This window comes from Arachis ipaensis, chromosome B6, assembly GCF_059453495.1.
Source record: "Arachis ipaensis isolate K30076 ecotype BB chromosome B6, ASM5945349v1, whole genome shotgun sequence".
Lineage (NCBI taxonomy): Eukaryota > Viridiplantae > Streptophyta > Magnoliopsida > Fabales > Fabaceae > Arachis > Arachis ipaensis.
Window position 1 is genome coordinate 96,357,241 of NC_142441.1, and position 20,304 is coordinate 96,377,544.

Genomic DNA, 20,304 nt, shown 5'->3' on the forward strand with positions numbered 1-20,304 from the left:
AGTGACACTTAACATTATCACTAACGTTGGACCAAGCTCATAAGTGGGCACGTTAGTTGCCACGTTAACTTAGTTAACGTGGCCTCTAACGTTAAGAAGAAAGGGGGAAAGCCAACGCTAGTGACATTCAACATTGTCACTAACGTTGGCCCAAGTTACAACAAAGCCACGTTAACTCCCACGTTAACTTAGTTAACGTGGAAGCTAACGTGGAGAAAGGTGGTGATCAACAACGTTAGTGACACCAAATATTCTCACTAACGTTGGAGTAAACTCACAAGCCCCCAATAAGCCACGTTAACTCCCACGTTAACTTAGTTAACGTGGTAGTTAACGTGGGCAAAAGTCCCACCTGGCAGCCTGACCATACCTTCTTCAAACACGCATAACTTGAGCCACATAGCTCCAAATGAGGTGATTCCAGTGGCATTGGAAAGTAGGATTCCAGAGCTTTCCAAGCATATATAGCACTACATGGTTGACACTAAATTTGAGAAAACCTGCCCCGAAAGTGCAATAATGAACATGGTATCAGCCTGTATTTAGGCCAACTGACCTCTTCACCTTCTAAGAGATATAACTCGAGTTGTAGAGCTCCAAATGATACGCTTCCAAAGGCATTGGAAAGTAGAAATCCAGGGCTTTCCAACAATATATAATAGTATGGGGTGGACACTAAGTTTGAGCTTCAGAAACTGGCAATAATGAAGCCCTGATCGCTAGCGTTATTGGCAATCAACATTTCCCGTAACGTTGGCATATATGCCAGCGACCATGTCCACTTCAAAGGAGAATAACTTGAGCTACAGAGGTCCAATTGAGGTAATTCCACTTGCGTTAGAAAGCTGACATTCAGAGCTTTTAAATGATATATAATACTCTATAGTGGGCATGAAATTTGAGCACAAATAAGAGGCATCTTTTAAGCTCTAAAAACACCAACTGGGCAGCAAGTGCAACGTTAGCCACAATAACTTCAGCACTAACGCCACACTTGTAGCGTTAGTGTGGCTAACTTTAGCACTAACTTTAGCATCTGGACCTCAACTTAACTCACTTCTCTCTCAAGTCCACTTCCAAGCTCAAGCAAGCAGGCCCACAATTGTCAACCAATCAAGGCCACAAGAAGCATCTAGAATAGGAATTTTCATTTAATTATAATTTGCTTTTCATTTCATTTTGTAATTTAGGAGAGCCTATATAAAGGCCTTAGTCTTTACATTGAAGGCATGCTGATACGGAGGAGAATTGGGGGAATTAGGGGATTGAAGAGGGGTCTTCAGACTCCCTTCCCTCACACATTTTTCCTTTTCTTTCTTTGTATTTTTCAGTTATGAATTTTGAAGTTTTATTTTCAGTTTTTATCTTCATCTTTACTTTTCTGCACTTTCTTTCTTTTCTATTTTTGTAGAGCAATGATCAACTAACTCTTTACATTGGGTTAGAGAGCTCTATTGTGATTCAATGGATCAATTGTAGTTCTTATTCTTCTTCTTCTTTCTTTTCTCTTGATTTTACTTGAAAGCTTTCGATCTTCATCCAATTGGGTAGTTATCTTGGAAAAGAAACTATTCAAACTTGGATCTCTTCTGAACCTTGGAAGAGGAATGAAGAGATCAAGCTAGAAATGCTTTCTCATGCTGGACCAAATTGGGTTTGGATGGATATGTGACTATAATCCTCTCAATGCTTGATTTGGGAAATGCATGTGGTATAATCAGTGACCATACTTCATCTCTTTTCATGAGCAATTGACCAAGGAATTGGCTATTGATCAAGATTTGAGAGATTGAATTACAAGAAATTGTAATTCAATCACTTAAGATTGCCAAGGAGATCAATGAGTGCATTGATTGAGGAAAAGATGAGAACGAACATGATCCGGAGGATTGCAATATCTCTTGATCCCAATGTTCATTTTATTTTTAGTTCTTACATTTACTTTTCTTGCTATTTTACTTTTCTGCACTTTATTGCTTTCTTTACTTTTCTGTCAATTTACATTTCCTTGTTGCTCATCATCCAAATCTGAATCGTCTAACTAGGATAATCAATTAACCATTGATTGCTTAATCCGTTAATCTCTATGGGATTCGACCTCACTCTATTGTGAGTTTTACTTGACGACAATTCGGTACACTTGCCGAAGGGAAATTTGTTGAGAGACAAGTTTTCCGTGCATCAGTCTGGCTGGTGAGTGGTGACCAGAATTGTCGTGTCCGACTTGTTGGACTGGCTATGCTGCTGATCCTCTGTCACCGGAGGGTGGGGGTACCTGCAAGGGACTCCGATGCTTAAGTTAGCAAGGGTATTAAGCAGGTTTTTTGTAGAATCAGAGTATGAGTTATACCTAGGTGCTCCAGTGTATTTATAATGGTTGTAGAGTGATCTTTCTGAGGATAAGATAGTTATCTTGTCTTATCTTATCTTTGAGTGAAGTCATCTTATCTTCAAGGGAACTGCCCTTATCTCTATAGGTTGGGACTGCCTTTGGATTTGGGTCGTGTTCCTCTGTTTGGGCCCTTTTTGGGCTTTCTTGGCGATTTGGCTGAGCTCTTTAAGAAGAGGTTAGATAGCCCTGACCTGAAGAGGTCGGTTAACTTTATTGTTTAAACATCCCAGGTCGGACAGTTCGACCCAGGGTATGAACACCTTCCATACAAAAATTTGTTTGTCACAAGTACAAACCCCTAAAAATAATAACCGAAGTATTCAAACCTCGGGTAATTCTCCCTAGGAATTGCAATAAAGTATTCTTGTTATTGGTTATGAAGTATGTTTTGGGGTTTTTTGACATAAGAGACAAGAAATATAAATGGCAAAGGAAATAAACTAACAACTAGAAAAGTTCTCGGCAAGGCATGAGAACTAGAAGTCCTATCCTAGTTATCATTATCAATTGTGATGAGAATTGTCCATTGCTCCCACTTAGTTAACCTCTAACCATGGAGGAAAGTCAAGTGGATGGATTAACTTAAGTCCACAAGTCCTAGCCAAATCTAGATGAAAGACTAGCTTTAGTGGCATTCAAGTCAATTAGCAACTTCTAATTATCAATTAACAAAGAAATTAGATAACTCAAGAGTCACCAATTACTTTACCTAGGTCAAGAGGTGAAAAATCTATACTAAAGCTAAAAGAGGCATTTCATCAAACACATAAAAGGCAATAAGATTAAACATATGAATTGCAAGAAATAAAGAGAGATCTAACTACAATAACAAGAGATCAATGATAGAAAACAAAATCAAACATGAAAAGACATGGAAATCATAAATTGCATTGAAAGAGAAATAGAGATCTACATAAGAATTCATTAAACAAAAGGAAAATCGAAGCAAGAGAAGAAGTAGATCTAGATCTAAGAAATCCTAATCTAACCTAATCCTAATTCTAGAGAGAAGAGAGAGCTTCTCTCTCTAGAAACTAACTTTTCCTCCAAAACTTAAACTATAACTAACTAATGTGATGTAATGTGTGGAAGGTGTTGACTCCCTCTTGAATTTTGCCTTAAATAGCCTCAGAAATGAGTTGGATTTGGGACTGGGAAGCCCAGAAATTGCCCCCAGCGGATTCACTTTAAGTGGGCCATGCGACCTCATCGTTTCACGCGTGGGCGTCTGTTGCGCGTGCGCGTGGAGTGAATTTCTCCTAATCATTGTTTTTCCATGATTTTTCTATTTTGCATGATTTTCTCTTCATTCCTTTGATCCATTCCTAGTCTTTTCAACCTGAAATCACTAACACACACATCAAGACATCTAGTGTAATCAAAGGTGAATTAAAATTAGTAATTAAGGGCCTAAAAAGCATGCTTTCACACTTAAGTACAAATTAGGAGACAATCATAAAACATGCTATTTCATTGAATAAATGTGGGTAAAAGGTCATGAAATCCCCAAAATTAAGCACAAGATAAACCTTAAAAATGGGGTTTATCAACCTCCCCACACTTAAACCAAGCATGTCCTCATGCTTAAACCAAGAGAGAGACAAGGGTATCAACATTTATTAAAATGTAAACTAACTAAATGCAACTACCTATATGCAACTATCTAGATGAATGCAATTGCTTGGTCAAAATAAATCAATTCCCAAGAGAACATATATAGGCACAAAGGCTAATAGCCATAGCAAATCTAATCCACAATTGAATTGAGTTATTAAATATTTTTATAAACTTGCATGAAAAGTGATGATCATAGGTGGGGACATGTAATTGAGCAATCGAACCCTCACCGGAAGTGTTTGCACTCTAGTCGCTCAAGTGTTTAGGGTCGATTCTCTCAATTCTTTCCTAATCATGCTTTCCAAGATTTGTTTGTCATCTAACAATCAACATTTATTTCATGCATGCATACAATTATCATGAGGTCTTTTCATAGGTTGTAATGGGACTAGGGTCAAGGTAGGATGCATATTTGGTCAAGTGGGCTTGAAATTTGAATCTTTGATCAACTTAAACTTCCCACCTAACCTATGACAACCTATACAATTCAAAACTAACCTAACTACCCATTTTTCACTTTTTCACATACTCATGCATTTCTTTTTCCTTTTGGTTACAACACATATGCATTGATTATTATTGAGCTTCACTTGGGGCATTTTGTCCCCTTTTTATTACTTTTCTTTTCTTTTTCTTTTCTTTCTATTTTTTTCCTTTTTTTCTTTTGATATCTACATATATATATTTTTTCTTTCTTTTTATTTTCTCATTTTTTTTCTTTTTGCAATAAAGTATATACAACAACATCAATGCATATGGTTTTATATTTAATTAACACATGAGCATGTACCCAATTTCCAAATATAGAAATACAAAACAAAAACACCCTTTTCTCTCAACCAATATCCCAAGTCTCCCACACTTGAATGACACACACACACTAGCCTAAGCTAATCAAGGATCCAAATTAAGGACATTTATTGTTTTTCGCTTCAAAGCTTGTATTGTGCTAAAATTAAGAACAAAGTGGGTTAATCGTAGGCTCAAATTGGCTAACAATAGAAGATAAAAGGTAAGGCTATTTGGGTGAGTGAGCTATTTGAAATGATGGCCTTAATCATATAAGTGGATGTCTACACAAAATAATGGACATAAAGAATTAAACAAATCAAAGATTACAATCATAGAAAGAGAACAATGCACACAAGAAGGAAGATAAGTGGTTATAAGATGTAACCACAGTATTAGGCTCAAAACTCACAAGGTTGTGTGTTCTTAGCTCAAAAATCATGTTTCACAACCAAGTTCAATGATTGTGGAACATGATTTTCAAGCAAGTTCAATGAAAAGTTTTCACTCAAATCAATCGGGATGCCCTATAGATAAAAATCTTGAAAATTTTCATTATTTTAACTAAGCTTATTATATATATATATATATATATATATATATATATATAAATAAATAAATAAATAAAAAAAAAAAATATATATATATATATATATATATATGCAAAATTAAGAAAATGAAACTAAAAATCCTAAAAGACCTAAAAATGAAATGCAAAAGTATTGGGATTAGAAACTTGTCACCCAAAATGCCGACTGGTCGGACGACCTCCCCACACTTAAAAGTTTGCACCGTCCTCGGTGCATTCAAAGATGAGCAAGGGGGTACGGCGACTCTCCGGATTGCTACCTTTAGCTGGTAAATCAACCGGTTGCTGCATGTTCTTTCTCCCGCTTCCGTGTTAGCTTGTAATGAGTCATCCTGAAAATAGGAGACAGGATAGTAAGAAAAGTAAATGCAAAAGTAAGGAAGCATACCTTGTTGGTATGAGGTAAATCACTAGAATGGAGTGAGTGACTGATAAACCCTAATTTTGTGGTTTATCTTGTGCTTAATTTAGGGGATTTTCTCAACTTTTCTCATATTTATTCAATGAAATAGCATGGTTTTGTAATTCTCCCTAAATTTGTGCTTTAGTGTGAAAACATGCTTCTTAGGCCTTAAAATAGCTAAATTTAACTCACTTAATTCCATTCGATGCCTTGATATGTTTGTTAAGTGATTTCAGATTTAGAAGGCAAAGATTGGATTGAAGGAATGAAGAAAAAGCATGTAAAAATGGAGAACTCATGAAGAAATGAAGGAATCGTAAAGCTGTCAATCCTGACCTCTTTGCACTTAATCGATCATAACTTGAGCTAAAAAGGTCCAAATGAGGCGGTTTTAGTTGAGTTAGAAAGCTAACATCCGGGGCTTCAAAATGATATAAAATTTTCCATAGTTTCTTGGCGTTTAGAGATGCGTACGCGTGCATTACGTGTATGCGTGAAAAGCTGCACGTGACTCACTAAAGGCAACTTGTGGCCAGCGATTTCTGAAGTATTTTGGGCCCAATCCAACTCATTTCTGATGCTATTGAACCCAAGGATTGAAGGGGGATAAACCAAGTAGTCATAGTTGAGTTTTCATCTTGTTTTAGGTTAGAATTCTAGAGAGAGAATCTTTCCCTTCTCTCTAGAATTTAGGGTAGTTTAGGTTTAATTTTCTTAAATCCGATTTTCAATTATTGTTTTGATTTAGTCTTCCCTTTTAATTTCTTGTTATTACATCTTTGTTCTTCTAGTTTTACTTGTCATTTCTTATTTTGCTCTCTTTTATGTTTATGAACAATTGTTGGATCTCAATTTCTTCTCATGCAATTTTATATTTCTATGTCTTTTGATGTTTACTTCACTTGCTATTGTTGATTTCTTGCTTGTGGTAGTCATGGGTTTCATTAATTCTTGCATTTTGTGATGTTTATGTTTCTTGCACTCTAGGTGTTTGATAAATTGTTTACACTAGTTTTTGAGTAGTTTTCTTACTCTTGGCCTAGGCTAAGGGAATTGAATGACCTTGAGTCAATGGGTCTCATTGAATTGGTGATTTGAGAACCCTTAGTGGTCAATTTGATAACCATTGACTCTAGCCTACTACTAAGTTAATTATAGCTAGGTTAGGACTTATGGATTGATGTTGATCAAGCCATTTGATGTACTTCAAGCCTAGGAGTAGATATTACGTACTTAAGGCCTTTGGAAGTAGACTTAATGAGCTTGGTTCCTCATAATTATCAATGTATGGTTTGTAGACAAGGATGGTGATCTCAATTACCTATGTCTAGCCAAGAGTTCTTTCCTTTATTTTATTAGTTCTTGTCATTTAATTTCTTGCTTTTATATTTCCTTGCCAATTAAAAATCAAACCCTCCTTGCATCTTCATAGCCAATAATTGATCACTTCATTGCAATTCCTTGTGAGATGACCTGAGGTTTAAATACTTCGGTTAATTTTTATTGGGGTTTGTACTTGTGACATCTCAAATTTTTTATGTGAGAATTGTTTGTTGGTTTGGAGCTATGCTTACAACGAAGTTCTTATTTTTATAAGAGAAATTCTAGACTGACACGACAATTTTTTTCACTATCAAAATGGCGCCGTTGCCGGGGAATTACAATGGTGTTATATTATTGGCTATTGTAAATATTGTGAATACGTTTGCCTTTTGCTTATTTGTTAGTTTTTGTTAGCTTTAGGATTTTGTTGCTTATTTTTGTTAGCTTTTGTTTTTATTTGCTATTATGAATTCTCACCCCTTTGGCTATGAGTTTGGCACAAATTTTGTTGTAGGAAATGGAAACTATAATGACGACATGCATCAAGGATGGAACAATCAAAGATGGAAGGAGCCTCAAGAAACTGATCACTCCTCTTGGCAACAACAACCTCCGGTTTCCTATAGGTATAATCCCAATCCTAATGCATATCAATCTAATGGATGTGGTGACCCTTATTGTGATTGTCAACAACCGCCACCATATGCCTATGAACCACCTCCTCAACATAATTTAGAACCATCATACTCACAAGCCTCATACCATCAACCACCTCCATATGACCCCAACCCATATCCACCATACCAACCACCTTGTGAACCATATGAACCATATGTAGAACCACCCCAATTCCACCACTAATACCCTCAAGAACCACCACCTATATACTATTACCAAGATGAATCACCTCCCATGTATGATGACTTTCAACCACAAAATGAATTCCCCTTTTCACCATAACCCTCCATGGAAGAACACCCATATCCATCCATCCAAGAGCAATATGATCCTACTTATACTAGCCAAGTAGAACAAGAGCCAATGGATCATCTCAAAGAAGCAATGGATCGGCCTCAAGCAATAATCCGTCAAAAGGAGCAAGAGGAAGCCCAAAGGATGAATGAAGCTATCGAGGCTAACCTTGCCAAAATTAAAGCCACCTTGGACTCATGGGACTCATGCAACAAGCAAAGCACCTCCACAGTTGAATGTGAGAAATCAACCGAAGAGTGGAGTATGAAGAAGATTTTAGAATCCTAACATGAGGACGAGGAGAGGGGGTATGTCTTGCAACAAGTGGAGGAGGAAGAGATTGTTAAAGAAGAAGAAGTGGTTGAAGAGCTAGGAAAAATTGAACAAGAGGTAGATTTCAAGCTTGAAGGCACTTCCACACCAAGTGATGTTGTTGATGATCTTGTGGAAGTTGTTGAACCTTCTTCTAATGAGCTTGAATTTGGTGTTGAGAAGGATAATGCGCAACCTCCAAGCCATAGTATGAATGATGAAAGATTGGAAGAGGATGATCAAGAGGCAAGCTCCACCAATGAAGAATGTGTGGAAGAAGTTGGTGGGCAAGGAATTGAAGTTGAAAAAGCTTGCAAAGAGGTGGAGGTAGTCAAAGAAGAGCACAAGGGAGTGGAACTTGCAAGACCATTGGAGACATCCCTTCCTAAGTCACCATTCAACACAACATTCAAGTGGGTAAAATTCTTATTCCTAAGCTTTACATTCTCACTTGAATATGGTTTGATTGAAAATGATGGTCAACTTAGAGCTCTTTGGGGAGTTAAGAGTATGAGAGAGTTGTGTAGTGGTTGGAAACATCACTCTAGGTTCATGATGGTTGCATACTCAAGGTTGAATAGCAATGGTTGGTTAGAACCAAATTACATGGGTCTAGGAGAATGTTTGGATGCTTAACTGAGAATTCACAAGCCTTGTCACCCAGATTTAACTATGGTAGTCAACAAGAAGATGGGTGCAAGAACAAGGTTTGGGACCCCGGAATTCATTTCAACAATCAAAACTATAGGGGCCTTGTCATTTACTTAAGCTTACTTAAAGGCCTTGTGCACCTAATTTGCGATCCCGGAGGCTATTGGAAATGCAAGCATTGGTGGGGATTCAAGGAAGAGTTCAAACATAAGTCACCTTGACAAGGAGCCTCCCAAATGTCCAACTTAAGGACTTAAACTAAAAGTGCTAGGTGGGAGACACCCCACCATGGTAAACTCTTTCCATTCTCTTGTATATATAATCAATGAATGCATTGGGTTGCCATTGTAGGTAGTTTTATTCTTTGCATACTCTTGTTTTAGTGTTTTGGTTGTTTGTTTGTTTGATTAGATTTGTGCCTTTAGTTGTAGGTTAGTTGTTGTTGAATTATGTTTTGCTTGAAGAGTAAGTTTTGTGTGTCTTGTATTTGAAAAATTTTTCAAAAACCAAAAAGATTTGTTGTTAAATTTTAATTTTGATTGTTTTAGAATTCTTGTAAATTAGGAGAGTGCCCTGTTTTTGTTTTCATACGTAAAAAAAAAGGGGGCCAGGCACGCGTACGCGTGCTCGACGCTTACGCGTCGATGCATCAACGTGGCTCGATACATGAAACCCGAGAGTTGCGTGAACACCACACGTACACTACGCAAAACGCACAGCTGCACCCACGCGTACACGTACATCACGCGTACACGTCGATTCACACTCTCACCATCCACGCTCAAGCATACAGGACGCTTACGCATCGCTTGTCCATCCTGCCACCCACGCGTGCACGCACATGGCGCACACGCATCGATTCCGCGCCCTGCCTCCCCTGTTTTCTGCTCTGTTTTCTTTTCTCCTCCTCTCTTATTTTATTTCTTCTTTCTCCTTTCTTCTTCTTTCCTTTTCTTTTCTTCTCTCCTTTCCTCTTCTTCTTCTTCCTTTTCTTACTTTCTCTCTTCCTCCTTTTTCAAATTTCCACTTCTCATTTTTCTTATTTTTCATTTTCTTTCATATGTTGCATTTGCTTATTATCATCCATTGCATTTTAATTTGGTTCTTATAACTTGTTTTTAGTTTCTTTTCTAAATTTCTTATTTTAATAATGGTGTTGAATTCTCTTACTCAATTGTTGAGAATGTCTTGGTTAATCTTGGTGCTTCTTGACTTGTTTGATATTGATAGGTAATGAAATTTCTAATTCAATGCTTAACCTTTGATGATCCTTGTATCCTTTGTGCATTGATATGAGCTTACATGTCTTTCATGACCCACTCTTTCTTGTTTAAACTTGATGCTTCTAAATGCTTTTCATGCTTTGACTTTACTCTTGCATCAAGTATTAGTTGATATGCCCTTTGCCTATATTGCTTTCTCACTTACATGCATTGCTAACATGTAGTGAGAACCCTACTTTTATTTCGCATTAGCCCCCGCCTATGTTCTATTTTCTTTGATATCTTTGTTGTAGGCTTAATTTTCTTTCTTTTTCCTTCCTTTTAGGATGGCCACCAAGAAGGAAAGGAAAAGCTTCTAAATGGGGCAACACACAAGTCCTTCCGCACAACCTTTTGGAGAAGCTCATCAATTGTAGCAACCCACCCACTTTGCTCTTCTTTACATGCACCGATGACGGTGCAATTTTCTAAGTGTGGGGAGGTCGTTCGACCGATCTCCGTGGGTAACAATTTTTTTTCAACGCCAATTTTTCAATTTTTTCCTTTGTTAGCTAGTTGTTTCATTGCATGATAGGTTGCATGATAGTTAGAATTTGTACATATTTTACCACTTCTTTCTTATTAGGATCACTTGGTTAGGGTAATAATTGATTTTCCAAGAAAACTATTTTAGGGCACCCTACCAATTTGAAAAAAAAATTTTGTTGAACTTGCTTGAAGAATTTATTTTGGAATATGGTTTTTGAGCTAAGGACATAAGCATGTGAGTTTTGAGCCCAATTGCATGGTTACATCATATAACCACTTATTTTCATTCTTGTGTGCATTATTCTCTTTCTATAACTGTAATCTTTGATTTGTTTGATTCTATATGTCTATTATTCTGTGTATGAATGCCTTTATATGATTGAGGCCATCATTTCATTAAACTCACTTACCCAAATAGCCTACTGATGAGCGGATAATTTATACGCTTTTTGGCATTGTTTCTAGGTAGTTTTTAATATATTTTAGTCACTTTTTATTATATTTTTATTAGTTTTTAAATAAAAATCACATTTCTGGACTTTACTATGAGTTTGTGTATTTTTCTGTAATTTCAGGTAATTTCTGGCTGAAATTGAGGAAGCTGAGCAAAAATCTGATTCAGGCTGAAAAAGGACTGCAGATGCTGTTGGATTCTGACCTCCCTGCACTCAAAGTTGATTTTCTGGAGCTAAAGAAGTCCAAATGGCACGCTCCCAATTGCGTTGGAAAGTAGACATCTAGGGCTTTCCAGCAATATATAATAGTCAATACTTTGCGAAGGATAGATGACGTAAACTGGCGTTCAACACCAGTTCCATGTTGTAGTCTGGCGTTAAACGCCAGAAACAGGTTACAAGTTGGAGTTAAACGCCCAAAACAGGTTACAACCTGGCGTTTAACTCCAGAAACAGCCTAAGCACGTGTAAAGCTTAAGTCTCAGCCCCAGCACACACCAAGTGGGCCCCAGAAGTGGATTTCTGCACTATCTATCATAGTTTACTCATTCTCTGCAAACCTAGATTACTAGCTTACTATTTAAACAACTTTTAGAGGATTATTTTGTATCTCATGACATTTTTAGATCTGAACTTTGTACTCTTTGATGGCATGAGTCTCTGAACTCCATTGTTGGGGGTGAGGAGCTCTGTTGTGTTTCAATGAATTAATGCAACTATTTTTGTTTTCTATTCAAACACGCTTGTTTCTATCTAAGATGTTTATTCGCACTTCAATATGATGGATGTGATGATCCGTGACATTCATCATCATCCTCAACCTATGAACGCGTGCCTGACAACCACCTCCGTTCTACCTTCAATTGAATGAATATCTCTTGGATTCCTTAATCAGAATCTTCGTGGTATAAGCTAGAATCCATTGGCAACATTCTTGAGAATCCAAAAAGTCTAAACCTTGTCTGTGGTATTCCGAGTAGGATTCAGGGATTGAATGACTGTGACGAGCTTCAAACTCACAAGGACTGGGCGTAGTGACAGACGCAAAAGGATCAATGGATCCTATTCCAGCATGAGTGAGAACCGACAGATGATTAGCCATGCGGTGACAGCGCACGTGGACCTTTTTCACTGAGAGGACAGTTGGTAGCCATTGACAACGGTGATCCACCAACACACAGCTTGCCATGGGAGAAACCTTGCGTGCGTGAAGAAGAAGACAGGGAGAAAGCAGAGATTCAGAAGATGAAGCATCTCCAAAACTCCAACATATTCTCCATTACTGCATAACAAGTATTTATTTCATGCTCTTTTATTCTTCGCAATTCAAATTGATAATTGATATCCTGACTAAGAGTTACAAGATAATCATAGATTGCTTCAAGCCAACAATCTCCGTGGGATTCGACCCTTACTCACGTAAGGTATTACTTGGACGACCCAGTGCACTTGCTGGTTAGTTGTGCGAATTTGTGAGAAATAGTAATATTGACATTGACATTGACATACACAATTTCGTGCACCACCTACCTTTCATCAACCATTGTAAGCCAATTTTGAGCCTATTTAATCCCTTTTGTTCTTAATTTTAGCACATCACTACCCCCAAGTGAAAAACAATAAATGTCCCTTAATTTAGATCTTTGATTAGCTTAGGCTAGTGAGGGTGTGTATCATTTGGGTATGGGAAAATTGGGACATTGGTTGAGAAAAAAGTGTATTTTGTATTTTTGTTGAAAATCATGGGATTGGGTACATGCTTATGCATTAAATATGTAAATCCATATGCATTGGTACGTTTGCATGTACTTTGTTGTGAAGAAAAAAATATATAAAAAAAGAAATAGAAAAATAAAAGAAACAAAAATATATAAAAAAATGCAATAAAAAGGGGACAAAAAATACCCTAAAGTAAAGTAACAATAACAATGCATATGGAATGTGAATTAAAGAGAATGCATGAGTATGTGAAAAAGTGGGAATCATGGGTAGCTAGGTATTGTATTAGAATTGTATAGGTTGTCATATGTATTTGGTGAGAGCTTAGGTTAATCAAAGATTCGAATTTCAAGCTCACTTGACCATATACATCCCTACCTTTACCCCAGCCCCATTACAACCTATGAATAAGTCCTCATGATGAATGTATGCATGCATTGAATAATTTTTGATTGTTAGATGAAAAAAAATCATGGAAAGCATGATTAGAAGAGAATCGAGTGATCAACCCTTTACACTTGAGTGACCAGAGCGGATACACTTCCGGTGAGGGTTCGATGCTCAATTCCTTGTTCCCGGCTTTCATGAGCTTTTCATCTTGCAAGTCTACTTGTACTTTATTTTGATATTCAAATTGGTAGGATGAATGAATCATCATACTACTTAGCCCTACGTGTGAATATGTGTTCTTGGGGATTTATTTACTTTTAACCAAGTAGGTAGAATCATCTTGCATTTAGTGCATTCATATAGATAGGTGCATATAGTTTCTTTGCATTGAAAAAATGTTCATACCCCTTTTCTTGTCCTTCTTTATTCTTAGCATGATGACATGCTTGGTTTAAGTGTGGGGAGGTTTGATAAACCCCAATTTTTTTGTTTATCTTGTGCTTAATTTAGGGGATTTTATCAACTTTTCTCACATTTATTCAATGAAATAGCATGGTTTTGTAATTCTCCCTAAATTTGTGCTTAAGCGTGAAAACATGCTTTTTAGACCTTAAAATAGCCAAATTTGATTCACTTTAATTCCATTCGATGCCTTGATATGTTTGTTAAGTGATTTCAGGTTTAGAAGGCAAAGATTGGATTGAAGGAATGAAGGAAAAGCATACAAAGTGGGAGAACTCATGAAGAAATGAAGGAACTGCAAAGCTGTCAATCCTGACCTCTTCCTACTCAATCGATCATAACTTGAGCTACAGAGGTCCAAATGAGGCGGTTTTAGTTGCGTTGGAAAGATAACATCTAAGGCTTCAAAATGATATAAAATTTACCATAGTTACTATGTATTTAGGTGAGGCACAGGCGTCCTCCACGCGCACACATCGTAGGACCAGCGTGGACCATTTTGGGCAAAACGTGGCCAGCAATTTCTGAAGCATTTTGGGCCCAATCCAACTCATTTCTTATGCTATTAAAGCCAAGGATTGGAGGGGGAATGAACCAAGTAGTCATAGTTGAGTTTTCATCATGTTTTAAGTTAGAATTCTAGAGAGAGAAGCTCTCCCTTCTCTCTAGAATTTAGTATAGTTTAGGCTTAATTTTCTTAAATCCAATTTTAAATTCTTGTTTTGATTTAGTCTTCCCTTTTAATTTCTTGTTATTACATCTTTGTTCTTCTAGTTTTACTTGTCATTTCTTGTTTTGCTCTCTTTTATGTTTATGAAACAATTGTTGGATCTCAATTTCTTCTCATGCAATTTTATATTTCTATGTCTTTTGATGTTTACTTCACTTGCTATTGTTGATTTCTTGCTTGTGGTAGTCATGGGTTTCATTAATTCTTGCATTTTGTGATGTTTCTGTTTCTTGCACTCTAGGTATTTGATAAAATGTTTACACTAGTTTTTGAGTAGTTTTCTTACTCTTGGCCTAGGCTAAGGGAATTGAGTGACCTTGAGTCATTGGGTCTCATTGAATTGGTGATTTGAGAACTCTTAGTGGTCAATTTGATAACCATTGACTCTAGCCTACTACTAAATTAATTAGTAGCTAGGTTAGGACTTATGGATTGATGTTGATCAAGCCATTTGATGTACTTCAAGCCTAGGAGTATATATTACGTACTTAAGGCCTTTGGAAGTAGACTTAATGAGCTTGGTTCCTCATAATTATCAATGTATGGTTTGTAGACAAGGACGGTGATCTCAATTACCTATGTCTAGCCAAGAGTTCTTTCCTTTATTTTATTAGTTCTTGTCATTTAATTTCTTGCTTTTATATTTTCTTGCCAATTAAAAATCAAACCCCCTTGCATCTTCATAGCCAATAATTGATCACTTCATTGTAATTCCTTGTGAGACGACCCGAGGTTTAAATATTTTGGTTAATTTTTATTGGGGTTTGTACTTGTGACGACTCAAATTTTTTATGTGAGAATTGTTTGTTGGTTTGGAGCTATGCTTACAACGAAGTTCTTATTTCTATAAGAGAAATTCTAGACCGACACGACAATTGTCTAGCCGGCCTTTTCTTCGCAGGTCGAGACTAATACTACTTTTGTATTTATTTTGAACCTTATGTATATATCTATATATCTTTTTTGTTTTGTACTCAATGTTATCTATCCTTAACACTTCGAGTATGATACGGTTATTGTTTTGTTATCCTTTCTTCACAAGCTCATAGTTATATTATTATTCTTCGAATATATGTCTGTATGTTTTATTTTTAGATGTCGTAATGCCTCACTATCTCTGATTTACGACTATAGCGTAAGGTTTTGTGTGGTGGAATGTTACACATCCAACGCCCACATGTCTGTAGGTCCGCCATACTCTAGCCTGCCACATGTCCATCGTAGTCAAACACAAAAAATTTCAAAATTAAAAAGTATGGTTCAAACTCAAATCCTCTGAATGGCAAGGTGCTTAGCTTGCTATCAAACAGTATTGTTCCTTACTAAAATATGCTATTTAATTAACATATAGGTAAAAATGTACAATTAAATTCTTTAATATTATTTTAATTTCATAATCACTTATGTTTAAATTAATTATATTTTTAACTATGAGTAATTAATATCATAAATATAACTTTTATTAAATATACAAATAAAAATATCAAATATTTTTTATTAATTACAACATAATTTTTTATGTTTATATAATATTTATTAATATTATTTTTTTAATAAATACATATAATAAATAAAAATACGATAGATATAGACTGATTCATTAGTTATAAAATTAAAAATATAATTACTTTCCTATAAAAATAAAATCAAATAAATACTTATTATGAAAAATTTTATATAATTATTTAATAATAACTGAATTTATCAGTTTAACCAGTAATTTGACGGTTAAACCAATAACTTAATGATCTAATGGTTTAACTGAATCAATTACCAATTCGATTTTGAAAACTAGAGTAAACACTATATTATTAAAATTTAACAAATACACTTTATTATTATTATTATTATTATTATTATTATTATTATTATTATTATTATTATTATTATTATTATTATTATTATTATTATTATTATTATTATTATTAAAAATTCAGTCTCTCGCCTGTGTGTGGACGTGGGTTGATTACTAGTTGCTTAAGAAAAGGCAACTATAATTATAAAGTAGATTTCTTCCCGACTTTTTTATTTAAATAAATATATGAAAATCATTATTTACCAAAATACGCCTGGAAGGAAAGAAAGATCAAAATGCACATGGCCATCTTAAGTGCACTACTTGCAAATTGGGATAACCCTTCAACTCAAATTTGGCACGTGCGAAATAGGAATTTTGTGTCAGAACCACCTCACTTGCGGCAGTCACGAAATGGAACCCCATTTCACCTTCGTCACATGCGAATTGAGCGTGCTGCAGGTCTGTCACCACTTTACAGCTAGCACCCATTAAATGGCTACATCAAGTGGGGCACCCGCGAAATAGCCATCCAATTCTGTTGTATTGCAAACGAAATTGGCCAAATAGCGTGTACCACATGTGAAATGGGATCAAAAATTCACTATATAAATGCTGGTGCCTATAAGCCACTTCCGAATTATTCAACCCACTCTTCTTCTACTCTCTCATCTACACCTTTAAACTTCTCTTTTAAAATTTTGGTCATAGCTAGTTTTTATCTCTCTACGGCCTCTGAAAATATTTATGTCATCATATATTCGAATGGAAAAATTTTTCATACATCTAAGGGTATTACATTTGTTTGTGATGATCCACTTTGGATCTGCAAATATCGTTGCAACAACTGAAAAATTTGATTTTGAGAAATACTGGTATGATTGCAAACAAAAAAGAACTAAGTTGGCTTATAGGATGCCAGTTGCGTTAGCCAAATCGTTTGCTTGTTATAAATACAGATTAAATCTGACCAGCATGTTTCGATGATGTTTTCTTATCATTATAGCATTGCAAGCATCTACTCCAAGAAACTTTGTGTGAATCTTTAAGATGTTGGTGGTAGCTCCTCTAGTTCGAATAAGGTGGAGGAATTTCAAAATTTTGGATTGGCTGAAGTGATTCCCTTCCAACAAATTGGTAGGGCTCGTAGTCCCACTTTTAATGCCTTTGTCACGTCGAAACAAAATAAAAAAATCATCATGCACATCTCTCCCCTTCCATGCGTGTTGCATCCCCAGAAAGCATTGTTGATGGATTGGCAGATTCGTGTGATGAGGATGAGATTAAGGATGATAGCGGTGAGGATGCAGAAGTTGTTCCCGAAACCCAACCGCTTTATAGCGAAAGGGTTCTCCCACTTCCTGCCCAACCGGTAGGTGCCACGACGCCAAGTTCTATTTCTAGCGGCACTCCAGGCCACTATCTATCTTTAAATCTTGGAGCAATGAACTTGACTATAGCTGAGGATAGACCGAGCAACTATGCTGTCTCCAGGAAACTGAACATGCTACAATGGATCCTGGGGTGGAAACTCTGGATCAACCTGTGACGGATCTTGATGTGGGAACTCTGGCTCATTAATCCCCGCCTCACGATGACTGTGCTATCTGGCTCGGCGGCCACGGTGGTGCCTCCGATCCTACAAAACATCAGGTAACCTAACGATTGGTGCTCTGCCATACTCTGCGGGGGCACCTGCAGAAATATCGACACCTCGTGGATCATGCAATGCATCCGGTCCTGACAAAAACCGCCTAGTCCTCTCACAGTACCACCTATGGTAATCCTGGCTAGGTCACAAGGTTTTTTCACGATCAATCCGTAGACGGTATGCTTCAGTGCGTCAGTTTGCCCATACTTCAAACCAAGTTGATAGGCGGATGGGCCACCAACCATCGTCGTTGCATGCCGATTGACAATGAAAGGTATCGATATTCAACAGAGGGTTTGGAGGTCCTGGATTTCCCCCAAACTATCGGAGCACTCTGTCAACATTAAGAATCTCGATCCATCGAAAAAGTATGAGTGGCACAACAGCGGTGTAGAAATCTCCCTGTGGAGCGCCAAGAAATTCTGCAGACACTCTCAACAAAATACGAGGATCCATGTACAGCAACCAATTAAACTATAAATAACAGTGCATCACTTACATGAAATAGAATGTCATACCAACCTAATAATTCAACTTGAATAAAGGTCTCCACTTACCTCATCAACCTGTAGATTATCTAACCTCAGGCAACGCTTGAGCAGGCGTTGCTAACATAGTCATTTTGTCCTTTCTTCCCCGCCACCTGTTGGAAAATAATGACTTGATAAAACTTGTATATTCCACGATAAAGCAAACTTAAGAACTATCATCACTAAACATCATATGCCATTTAATTGAATACCTTGTAGCTATCGAAAACGTATACGGCATCGTCACATTTGGTGCCCAGAAAGAAAGCCTGTAGTATATCCATGACATAAGCAACGTATGACAACCAGTCATACCCTCGACATTGTAATCTGTTGCTAAGCATATGGCTCGATATAAACAACAAAGAACGGTGCTACTCCAACTATAAGTACTGATGGCATCATAATTGGCCAAAAGCATAAGATAACGAATGTAGACCGTGTTGTTAGCCTTGTTTGGTAGTAGAATGCCCCCCAACAAATACATAATGTAACAACATGCATATTGCATCCGGGCATTATCTGGAGCATCGAGTGGCATCTGTTGAAGTCGAATCTTGAGCCACTTCAACTTTATGTTAAATTTTTTTATCCCGACATGCCCAGGTGGAACATCACCAAGAAGTTCTTCACATCATTGCGATATATCTCTCTGGTGGAACTTGCTCCATGACCTCAGAGTACCGCTCACAGGCTTGCCATCAAGGAGTAACCATAATTGCATTGTGACGTGCTCAAGAGTAACGGTACACTCATTCCATGGGAGGTGGAAAGTATGTGTTTGATAAATTCCATTTTTAGGGTTTATCTTGTATAGATTTTGAGGGCTTTAGCAATGATCTTTCACACTTATTCATATAAAATTGCATGATTTTGTGTTCCTTTCCCAACTTTGCTTCATGAATGAAAGTATGCCTCTTTCGCATTAAAATAGATACATTTGAATCCTCCTCTATTACCATTCGATACCGTGATCCGTCTGTTGAGTGATTTCAGAAGTTATGAGGCAAGGATGGCTTAGAAGGGAGAAAGGGAGCATGCATAAATGGAAGGAACTTAAAAAATGGAGCTTTGGAGTTTTAAGCAGCGACGCGTACGCATGCCTTGCGCGTACGCATGGATGCGCGCCACCAAGATCGCCGCGAAGAAGCCAAAGCCAGAGCCGGTGCATCTTCATGGCTAGGTGATGAGCGGATTATTTATACGCTTTTTGGCATTGTTTTTACATAGTTTTTAGTATGATTTAGTTAGTTTTTAATATATTTTTATTAGTTTTTAAATAAAATTTACATTTCTGGACTTTACTATGAGTTTGTGTGTTTTTCTGTGATTTCAGGTATTTTCTGGCTGAAATTGAGGGACTTGAGCAAAAATCAAATTCAGAGGTTGAAGAAGGACTGCAGATGCTATTGGATTCTGACCTCCCTTCACTCAAAGTGGATTTTCAGGAGCTAAAGAACTCTAAATGATGCGCTCTCAATTGAATTGGAAAGTAGACATCCAGGGCTTTCCAGCAATATATAATAGTTCATACTTTGTCCGAGTTTAGACGACGCAAACTGGCGTTCAACGCCAGCTCCCTACCCTATTCTGGAGTCAAACGCCAGAAACAGGTTGCAAAGTGGAGTTAAACGCCAGAAACAGGTTATAAACTGGCGTTTAACTCCAAGAAAGACCTCTCCACATGAAAGCTTCGATGCTCAGCCTAAGCACACACCAAGTGGGCCCCAGAAGTGGATTTCTGCATCATTTACCTATTTCTGTAACCCTAGT